Raw genomic sequence first — 12,167 nt, forward strand, 5'->3', positions numbered from 1 at the left:
AATCCAAGATTCTTCTTTCTATGTAGCTGGAACCGAAAACAACCTGTTTTGTTCTGTTTAGGCTTGTTAAACTTCGCTTTGCTATTTGTGGGTGAATGAACACCGAAAGAACAATCCAAGCTTCTTCGTCCTCTTTCTATTGTGATGGAACCAAAACACCTAAGCTTGATTTTGGCTGATAAGAAACATTTCACTCTGCGATTTTGGGGTGAATGTGCATTCTAACCACAAAAACACCAATTTGGAAAGAAGCCCAATCAAAGCTTATTCGTCGTCTTTCTACGCATATGAAAGCGAAAAGACGGTGTGGTGTTATTTTGGTATAATTACACACACTTTGCGAATTTGGTGTCAATGTGCATTAACACCGAAGAACACGACATGAAATAAGCAAAATCCAACATTCTTCTTTCTATGTAGCTGGAACCCAAAACAAACTGTTATGTTTTGTTTTGTTTATGCTTTGCTCTTTGTGGGTGAATGAACACCGAAGGAACAATCCGAGCTTATTAGTCCTCTTTCTGTTGTGATGGAACCAAAACACCTAAGGTTGATTTTGGCTGGTAAGAAACATTTCACTCTGCGATTTTTGGGTGAACGTGCATTCTAACCACAAAAACACCAATTTTGAAATAAGCCCAATCAAAGCCTATTCGTCGTCTTTCTACGCATATGAAAGCGAAAAGACGGTGTGGTGTTATTTTGGTATCATTACACACACTTTGCGAATTCGGTGTCAAAGTGCATTAACACCGAAGAACACGACATGAAATAAGCAAAATCTAACATTCTTCTTTCTATGTAACTGGAACCGAAAACAACCTGTTTTGTTTTGTTTAGGCTTGTTAAACTTCGCTTTGCTATTTGTGGGTGACTGAACACCGAAAGAACAATCCAAGCTTATTCGTCCTCTTTCTATTGTGATGTAACGAAAACACCTAAGCTTGATTTTGGTTGATAAGAAACATTTCACTCTGCGATTTTTTGGTGAATGTGCATTCAAACCACAAAAACACCAAATTTGAAATAAGCCCAATCAACGCTTATTCGTCGTCTTTCTACGCATATGAAAGTGAAAAGACGGTGCTGTGTTATTTTGGTATCATTCCACACACTTTGCGAATTTGGTGTCAATGTGCATTAACACCGAAGAACACGACATGAAATAAGTAAAATCCAAGATTCTTCTTTCTATGTAGCTGGAACCGAAAACAACCTGTTTTGTTCTGTTTAGGCTTGTTAAACTTCGCTTTGCTATTTGTGGGTGAATGAACACCGAAAGAACAATCCAAGCTTCTTCGTCCTCTTTCTATTGTGATGGAACCAAAACACCTAAGCTTGATTTTGGCTGATAAGAAACATTTCACTCTGCGATTTTGGGGTGAATGTGCATTCTAACCACAAAAACACCAATTTTGAAAGAAGCCCAATCAAAGCTTATTCGTCGTCTTTCTACGCATATGAAAGTGAAAAGACGGTGTGGTTATTTTGGTATTATTCCACACACTTTGCGAATTCGGTGTCTATGTGCATTAACACCGAAGAACACGACATGAAATAAGTAAAATCCAAGATTCTTCTTTCTATGTAGCTGGAACCGAAAACAACCTGTTTTGTTTTGTTTAGGCTTGTTAAACTTCGCTTTGCTCTTTGTGGGTGAATGAACACCGAAAGAACAATCCAAGCTTATTCGTCCTCTTTCTATTGTGATGGAACCAAAACACCTAAGCTTGATTTTGGTTGATAAGAAACATTTCACTCTGCGATTTTTGGGTGAACGTGCATTCTAACCACAAAAACACCTATTTGAAAGAAGCCCAATCAAAGCCTATTCGTCGTCTTTCTACGCATATGAAAGTTAAAAGACGGTGTTGTGTTATTTTGGTATAATTACACACACTTTGCGAATTTGGTGTCAATGTGCATTAACACCGAAGAACACGACATGAAATAAGCAAAATCCAACATTCTTCTTACTATGTAGCTGGAACCCAAAACAAACTGTTATGTTTTGTTTTGTTTATGCTTTGCTCTTTGTGGGTGAATGAACACCGAAGGAACAATCCAAGCTTATTAGTCCTCTTTCTATTGTGATGGAACCAAAACACCTAAGGTTGATTTTGGCTGATAAGAAACATTTCACTCTGCGATTTTTGGGTGAACGTGCATTCTAACCACAAAAACACCTATTTGAAATAAGCCCAATCAAAGCCTATTCGTCGTCTATCTACGCACATGAAAGCGAAAAGACGGTGTTGTGTTATTTTTGTATCATTACACACACTTTGCAAATTCGGTGTCAAAGTGCATTAACACCGAAGAACACGACATGAAATAAGTAAAATCCAAGATTCTTCTTTCTATGTAGCTGGAACCGAAAACAACCTGTTTTGTTTTGTTTAGGCTTGTTAAACTTCGCTTTGCTCTTTGTGGGTGAATGAACACCGAAAGAACAATCCAAGCTTATTCGTCCTCTTTCTATTGTGATGGAACCAAAACACCTAAGCTTGATTTTGGTTGATAAGAAACATTTCACTCTGCGATTTTTGGGTGAATGTGCATTCAAACCACAAAAACACCAAATTTGAAAGAAGCCCAATCAAAGCTTATTCGTCGTCTTTCTACGCATATGAAAGTGAAAAGACGGTGCTGTATTATTTTGGTATCATTCCACACACTTTGCGAATTCGGTGTCAATGTGCATTAACCCCGAAGAACACGACATGAAATAAGTAAAATCCAAGATTCTTCTTTCTATGTAGCTGGAACCGAAAACAACCTGTTTTGTTCTGTTTAGGCTTGTTAAACTTCGCTTTGCTATTTGTGGGTGAATGAACACCGAAAGAACAATCCAAGCTTCTTCGTCCTCTTTCTATTGTGATGGAACCAAAACACCTAAGCTTGATTTTGGCTGATAAGAAACATTTCACTCTGCGATTTTGGGGTGAATGTGCATTCTAACCACAAAAACACCAATTTGGAAAGAAGCCCAATCAAAGCTTATTCGTCGTCTTTCTACGCATATGAAAGCGAAAAGACGGTGTGGTGTTATTTTGCTATCATTCCAAACACTTTGCGAATTCGGTGTCAAAGTGCATTAACCCCGAAGAACACGACATGAAATAAGTAAAATCCAAGATTCTTCTTTCTATGTAACTGGAACCGAAAACAACCTGTTTTGTTTTGTTTAGGCTTGTTAAACTTCGCTTTGCTCTTTGTGGGTGAATGAACACCGAAAGAACAATCCAAGCTTCTTCGACTTCTTTCTAATGTGATGGAACCAAAACACCTAAGCTTGATTTTGGTTGATAAGAAACATTTCACTCTGCGATTTTTGGGTGAATGTGCATTCAAACCACAAAAACACCAAATTTGAAAGGAGCCCAATCAAAGCTTATTCGTCGTCTTTCTACGCATATGAAAGTGAAAAGACGGTGTTGTGTTATTTTGGTATCATTCCACACACTTTGCGAATTTGGTGTCTATGTGCATTAACACTGAAGAACACGACATGAAATAAGTAAAATCCAAGATTCTTCTTTCTATGTAACTGGAACCGAAAACAACCTTTGTTTTGTTTAGGCTTGTTAAACTTCGCATTGCTATTTGTGGGTGACTGAACACCGAAAGAACAATCCAAGCTTATTCGTCCTCTTTCTATTGTGATGGAACCAAAACACCTAAGCTTGATTTTGGTTGATAAGAAACATTTCACTCTGCGATTTTTGGGTGAATGTGCATTCAAACCACAAAAACACCAAATTTGAAAGAAGCCCAATCAAAGCTTATTCGTCGTCTTTCTACGCATATGAAAGTGAAAAGACGGTGCTGTATTATTTTGGTATCATTCCACACACTTTGCGAATTCGGTGTCAATGTGCATTAACCCCGAAGAACACGACATGAAATAAGTAAAATCCAAGATTATTCTTTCTATGTAGCTGGAACCGAAAACAACCTGTTTTGTTCTGTTTAGGCTTGTTAAACTTCGCTTTGCTATTTGTGGGTGAATGAACACCGAAAGAACAATCCAAGCTTCTTCGTCCTCTTTCTATTGTGATGGAACCAAAACACCTAAGCTTGATTTTGGCTGATAAGAAACATTTCACTCTGCGATTTTGGGGTGAATGTGCATTCTAACCACAAAAACACCTATTTGAAATAAGCCCAATCAAAGCTTATTCGTCGTCTTTCTACGCATATGAAAGCGAAAAGACGGTGTGGTGTTATTTTGGTATAATTACACACACTTTGCGAATTTGGTGTCAATGTGCATTAACACCGAAGAACACGACATGAAATAAGCAAAATCCAACATTCTTCTTTCTATGTAGCTGGAACCCAAAACAAACTGTTATGTTTTGTTTTGTTTATGCTTTGCTCTTTGTGGGTGAATGAACACCGAAGGAACAATCCGAGCTTATTAGTCCTCTTTCTGTTGTGATGGAACCAAAACACCTAAGGTTGATTTTGGCTGATAAGAAACATTTCACTCTGCGATTTTTGGGTGAACGTGCATTCTAACCACAAAAACACCAATTTTGAAATAAGCCCAATCAAAGCCTATTCGTCGTCTTTCTACGCATATGAAAGCGAAAAGACGGTGTGGTGTTATTTTGGTATCATTACACACACTTTGCGAATTCGGTGTCAAAGTGCATTAACACCGAAGAACACGACATGAAATAAGCAAAATCTAACATTCTTCTTTCTATGTAACTGGAACCGAAAACAACCTGTTTTGTTTTGTTTAGGCTTGTTAAATTTCGCTTTGCTATTTGTGGGTGAATGAACACCGAAAGAACAATCCAAGCTTCTTCGACTTCTTTCTATTGTGATGGAACCAAAACACCTAAGCTTGATTTTGGTTGATAAGAAACATTTCACTCTGCGATTTTTGGGTGAATGTGCATTCAAACCACAAAAACACCACATTTGAAAGGAGCCCAATCAAAGCTTATTCGTCGTCTTTCTACGCATATGAAAGCGAAAAGACGGTGTGGTGTTATTTTGGTATCATTACACACACTTTGCGAATTCGGTGTCTATGTGCATTAACACCGAAGAACACGACATGAAATAAGCAAAATCTAACATTCTTCTTTCTATGTAACTGGAACCGAAAACAACCTGTTTTGTTTTGTTTAGGCTTGTTAAACTTCGCTTTGCTATTTGTGGGTGACTGAACACCGAAAGAACAATCCAAGCTTATTCGTCCTCTTTCTATTGTGATGTAACGAAAACACCTAAGCTTGATTTTGGTTGATAAGAAACATTTCACTCTGCGATTTTTTGGTGAATGTGCATTCAAACCACAAAAACACCAAATTTGAAATAAGCCCAATCAACGCTTATTCGTCGTCTTTCTACGCATATGAAAGTGAAAAGACGGTGCTGTGTTATTTTGGTATCATTCCACACACTTTGCGAATTCGGTGTCAATGTGCATTAACCCCGAAGAACACGACATGAAATAAGTAAAATCCAAGATTCTTCTTTCTATGTAGCTGGAACCGAAAACAACCTGTTTTGTTCTGTTTAGGCTTGTTAAACTTCGCTTTGCTATTTGTGGGTGAATGAACACCGAAAGAACAATCCAAGCTTCTTCGTCCTCTTTCTATTGTGATGGAACCAAAACACCTAAGCTTGATTTTGGCTGATAAGAAACATTTCACTCTGCGATTTTGGGGTGAATGTGCATTCTAACCACAAAAACACCAATTTGGAAAGAAGCCCAATCAAAGCTTATTCGTCGTCTTTCTACGCATATGAAAGCGAAAAGACGGTGTGGTGTTATTTTGGTATAATTACACACACTTTGCGAATTTGGTGTCAATGTGCATTAACACCGAAGAACACGACATGAAATAAGCAAAATCCAACATTCTTCTTTCTATGTAGCTGGAACCCAAAACAAACTGTTATGTTTTGTTTTGTTTATGCTTTGCTCTTTGTGGGTGAATGAACACCGAAGGAACAATCCGAGCTTATTAGTCCTCTTTCTGTTGTGATGGAACCAAAACACCTAAGGTTGATTTTGGCTGATAAGAAACATTTCACTCTGCGATTTTTGGGTGAACGTGCATTCTAACCACAAAAACACCAATTTTGAAATAAGCCCAATCAAAGCCTATTCGTCGTCTTTCTACGCATATGAAAGCGAAAAGACGGTGTGGTGTTATTTTGGTATCATTACACACACTTTGCGAATTCGGTGTCAAAGTGCATTAACACCGAAGAACACGACATGAAATAAGCAAAATCTAACATTCTTCTTTCTATGTAACTGGAACCGAAAACAACCTGTTTTGTTTTGTTTAGGCTTGTTAAATTTCGCTTTGCTATTTGTGGGTGAATGAACACCGAAAGAACAATCCAAGCTTCTTCGACTTCTTTCTATTGTGATGGAACCAAAACACCTAAGCTTGATTTTGGTTGATAAGAAACATTTCACTCTGCGATTTTTGGGTGAATGTGCATTCAAACCACAAAAACACCACATTTGAAAGGAGCCCAATCAAAGCTTATTCGTCGTCTTTCTACGCATATGAAAGCGAAAAGACGGTGTGGTGTTATTTTGGTATCATTACACACACTTTGCGAATTCGGTGTCAAAGTGCATTATAACCGAAGAACACGACATGAAATAAGCAAAATCTAACATTCTTCTTTCTATGTAACTGGAACCGAAAACAACCTGTTTTGTTTTGTTTAGGCTTGTTAAACTTCGCTTTGCTATTTGTGGGTGACTGAACACCGAAAGAACAATCCAAGCTTATTCGTCCTCTTTCTATTGTGATGGAACCAAAACACCTAAGCTTGATTTTGGTTGATAAGAAACATTTCACTCTGCGATTTTTTGGTGAATGTGCATTCAAACCACAAAAACACCAAATTTGAAATAAGCCCAATCAACGCTTATTCGTCGTCTTTCTACGCATATGAAAGTGAAAAGACGGTGCTGTGTTATTTTGGTATCATTCCACACACTTTGCGAATTTGGTGTCAATGTGCATTAACACCGAAGAACACGACATGAAATAAGTAAAATCCAAGATTCTTCTTTCTATGTAGCTGGAACCGAAAACAACCTGTTTTGTTCTGTTTAGGCTTGTTAAACTTCGCTTTGCTATTTGTGGGTGAATGAACACCGAAAGAACAATCCAAGCTTCTTCGTCCTCTTTCTATTGTGATGGAACCAAAACACCTAAGCTTGATTTTGGCTGATAAGAAACATTTCACTCTGCGATTTTCGGGTGAATGTGCATTCTAACCACAAAAACACCAATTTTGAAAGAAGCCCAATCAAAGCTTATTCGTCGTCTTTCTACGCATATGAAAGTGAAAAGACGGTGTGGTTATTTTGGTATTATTCCACACACTTTGCGAATTCGGTGTCTATGTGCATTAACACCGAAGAACACGACATGAAATAAGTAAAATCCAAGATTCTTCTTTCTATGTAGCTGGAACCGAAAACAACCTGTTTTGTTTTGTTTAGGCTTGTTAAACTTCGCTTTGCTCTTTGTGGGTGAATGAACACCGAAAGAACAATCCAAGCTTATTCGTCCTCTTTCTATTGTGATGGAACCAAAACACCTAAGCTTGATTTTGGTTGATAAGAAACATTTCACTCTGCGATTTTTGGGTGAACGTGCATTCTAACCACAAAAACACCTATTTGAAAGAAGCCCAATCAAAGCCTATTCGTCGTCTTTCTACGCATATGAAAGTTAAAAGACGGTGTTGTGTTATTTTGGTATAATTACACACACTTTGCGAATTTGGTGTCAATGTGCATTAACATCGAAGAACACGACATGAAATAAGCAAAATCCAACATTCTTCTTACTATGTAGCTGGAACCCAAAACAAACTGTTATGTTTTGTTTTGTTTATGCTTTGCTCTTTGTGGGTGAATGAACACCGAAGGAACAATCCAAGCTTATTAGTCCTCTTTCTATTGTCATGGAACCAAAACACCTAAGGTTGATTTTGGCTGATAAGAAACATTTCACTCTGCGATTTTTGGGTGAACGTGCATTCTAACCACAAAAACACCTATTTGAAATAAGCCCAATCAAAGCCTATTCGTCGTCTATCTACGCACATGAAAGCGAAAAGACGGTGTTGTGTTATTTTGGTATCATTACACACACTTTGCAAATTCGGTGTCAAAGTGCATTAACACCGAAGAACACGACATGAAATAAGTAAAATCCAAGATTCTTCTTTCTATGTAGCTGGAACCGAAAACAACCTGTTTTGTTTTGTTTAGGCTTGTTAAACTTCGCTTTGCTCTTTGTGGGTGAATGAACACCGAAAGAACAATCCAAGCTTCTTAGTCCTCTTTCTATTGTGATGGAACCAAAACACCTAAGCTTGATTTTGGCTGATAAGAAACATTTCACTCTGCGATTTTGGGGTGAATGTGCATTCTAACCACAAAAACACCAATTTGAAATAAGCCCAATCAAAGCCTATTCGTCGTCTATCTACGCACATGAAAGCGAAAAGACGGTGTTGTGTTATTTTGGTATCATTACACACACTTTGCGAATTCGGTGTCTATGTGCATTAACACCGAAGAACACGACATGAAATAAGTAAAATCCAAGATTCTTCTTTCTATGTAGCTGGAACCGAAAACAACCTGTTTCGTTTTGTTTAGGCTTGTTAAACTTCGCTTTGCTCTTTGTGGGTGAATGAACACCGAAAGAACAATCCAAGCTTCTTAGTCCTCTTTCTATTGTGATGGAACCAAAACACCAAAGCTTGATTTTGGCTGATAAGAAACATTTCACTCTGCGATTTTGGGGTGAATGTGCATTCTAACCACAAAAACACCAATTTGGAAAGAAGCCCAATCAAAGCTTATTCGTCGTCTTTCTACGCATATGAAAGCGAAAAGACGGTGTGGTGTTATTTTGGTATCATTACACACACTTTGCGAATTCGGTGTCTACGTGCATTAACACCGAAGAACACGACATGAAAAGTAAAATCTAACAGTCTTCTTTCTATGTAACTGAAACCGAAAACAACCTGTTTTGTTTTGTTTAGGCTTGTTAAACTTCGCTTTGCTATTTGTGGGTGAATGAACACCGAAAGAACAAGCTTCTTCGACTTCTTTCTAATGTGATGGAACCAAAACACCGAAGCTTGATTTTGGTTGATAAGAAACATTTCACTCTGCGATTTTTGGGTGAATGTGCATTCTAACCACAAAAACACCAATTTTGAAAGGAGCCCAATCAAAGCTTATTCGTCGTCTTTCTACGCATATGAAAGTGAAAAGACGGTGTTGTGTTATTTTGGTATCATTCCACACACTTTGCGAATTTGGTGTCTATGTGCATTAACACTGAAGAACACGACATGAAATAAGTAAAATCCAAGATTCTTCTTTCTATGTAACTGGAACCGAAAACAACCTGTTTTGTTTTGTTTAGGCTTGTTAAACTTCGCTTTGCTATTTGTGGGTGACTGAACACCGAAAGAACAATCCAAGCTTATTCGTCCTCTTTCTATTGTGATGGAACCAAAACACCTAAGCTTGATTTTGGTTGATAAGAAACATTTCACTCTGCGATTTTTGGGTGAATGTGCATTCAAACCACAAAAACACCAAATTTGAAAGGAGCCCAATCAAAGCTTATTCGTCGTCTTTCTACGCATATGAAAGTGAAAAGACGGTGCTGTGTTATTTTGGTATCATTCCACACACTTTGCGAATTCAGTGTCAATGTGCATTAACCCCGAAGAACACGACATGAAATAAGTAAAATCCAAGATTCTTCTTTCTATGTAACTGGAACCGAAAACAACCTGTTTTGTTTTGTTTAGGCTTGTTAAACTTCGCTTTGCTATTTGTGGGTGACTGAACACCGAAAGAACAATCCAAGCTTATTCGTCCTCTTTCTATTGTGATGGAACCAAAACACCTAAGCTTGATTTTCGTTGATAAGAAACATTTCACTCTGCGATTTTTGGGTGAATGTGCATTCAAACCACAAAAACACCAAATTTGAAAGAAGCCCAATCAAAGCTTATTCGTCGTCTTTCTACGCATATGAAAGTGAAAAGACGGTGCTGTGTTATTTTGGTATCATTCCACACACTTTGCGAATTCGGTGTCAATGTGCATTAACCCCGAAGAAGCCGACATGAAATAAGTAAAATCCAAGATTCTTCTTAATATGTAGCTGGAACCGAAAACAACCTGTTTTGTTCTGTTTAGGCTTGTTAAACTTCGCTTTGCTATTTGTGGGTGAATGAACACCGAAAGAACAATCCAAGCTTATTCGTCCTCTTTCTATTGTGATGGAACCAAAACACCTAAGCTTGATTTTGGTTGATAAGAAACATTTCACTCTGCGATTTTTGGGTGAATGTGCATTCAAACCACAAAAACACCAAATTTGAAAGGAGCCCAATCAAAGCTTATTCGTCGTCTTTCTACGCATATGAAAGTGAAAAGACGGTGCTGTGTTATTTTGGTATCATTCCACACACTTTGCGAATTCAGTGTCAATGTGCATTAACCCCGAAGAACACGACATGAAATAAGTAAAATCCAAGATTCTTCTTTCTATGTAACTGGAACCGAAAACAACCTGTTTTGTTTTGTTTAGGCTTGTTAAACTTCGCTTTGCTATTTGTGGGTGACTGAACACCGAAAGAACAATCCAAGCTTATTCGTCCTCTTTCTATTGTGATGGAACCAAAACACCTAAGCTTGATTTTCGTTGATAAGAAACATTTCACTCTGCGATTTTTGGGTGAATGTGCATTCAAACCACAAAAACACCAAATTTGAAAGAAGCCCAATCAAAGCTTATTCGTCGTCTTTCTACGCATATGAAAGTGAAAAGACGGTGCTGTGTTATTTTGGTATCATTCCACACACTTTGCGAATTCGGTGTCAATGTGCATTAACCCAGAAGAAGCCGACATGAAATAAGTAAAATCCAAGATTCTTCTTAATATGTAGCTGGAACCGAAAACAACCTGTTTTGTTCTGTTTAGGCTTGTTAAACTTCGCTTTGCTATTTGTGGGTGAATGAACACCGAAAGAACAATCCAAGCTTCTTCGTCCTCTTTCTATTGTGATGGAACCAAAACACCTAAGCTTGATTTTGGCTGATAAGAAACATTTCACTCTGCGATTTTGGGGTGAATGTGCATTCTAACCACAAAAACACCAATTTGGAAAGAAGCCCAATCAAAGCTTATTCGTCGTCTTTCTACGCATATGAAAGCGAAAAGACGGTGTGGTGTTATTTTGGTATCATTCCAAACACTTTGCGAATTCGGTGTCAAAGTGCATTAACCCCGAAGAACACGACATGAAATAAGTAAAATCCAAGATTCTTCTTTCTATGTAGCTGGAACCGAAAACAACCTGTTTCGTTTTGTTTAGGCTTGTTAAACTTCGCTTTGCTCTTTGTGGGTGAATGAACACCGAAAGAACAATCCAAGCTTCTTAGTCCTCTTTCTATTGTGATGGAACCAAAACACCAAAGCTTGATTTTGGCTGATAAGAAACATTTCACTCTGCGATTTTGGGGTGAATGTGCATTCTAACCACAAAAACACCAATTTGGAAAGAAGCCCAATCAAAGCTTATTCGTCGTCTTTCTACGCATATGAAAGCGAAAAGACGGTGTGGTGTTATTTTGGTATCATTACACACACTTTGCGAATTCGGTGTCTACGTGCATTAACACCGAAGAACACGACATGAAAAGTAAAATCTAACAGTCTTCTTTCTATGTAACTGAAACCGAAAACAACCTGTTTTGTTTTGTTTAGGCTTGTTAAACTTCGCTTTGCTATTTGTGGGTGAATGAACACCGAAAGAACAAGCTTCTTCGACTTCTTTCTAATGTGATGGAACCAAAACACCGAAGCTTGATTTTGGTTGATAAGAAACATTTCACTCTGCGATTTTTGGGTGAATGTGCATTCTAACCACAAAAACACCAATTTTGAAAGGAGCCCAATCAAAGCTTATTCGTCGTCTTTCTACGCATATGAAAGTGAAAAGACGGTGTTGTGTTATTTTGGTATCATTCCACACACTTTGCGAATTTGGTGTCTATGTGCATTAACCCCGAAGAACACGACATGAAATAAGTAAAATCCAAGATTCTTCTTTCTATGTA

This window comes from Podarcis melisellensis (genome assembly GCF_964234715.1).
Source record: "Podarcis melisellensis genome assembly, chromosome: 5".
Classification (NCBI taxonomy): Eukaryota; Metazoa; Chordata; class Lepidosauria; order Squamata; family Lacertidae; genus Podarcis; species Podarcis melisellensis.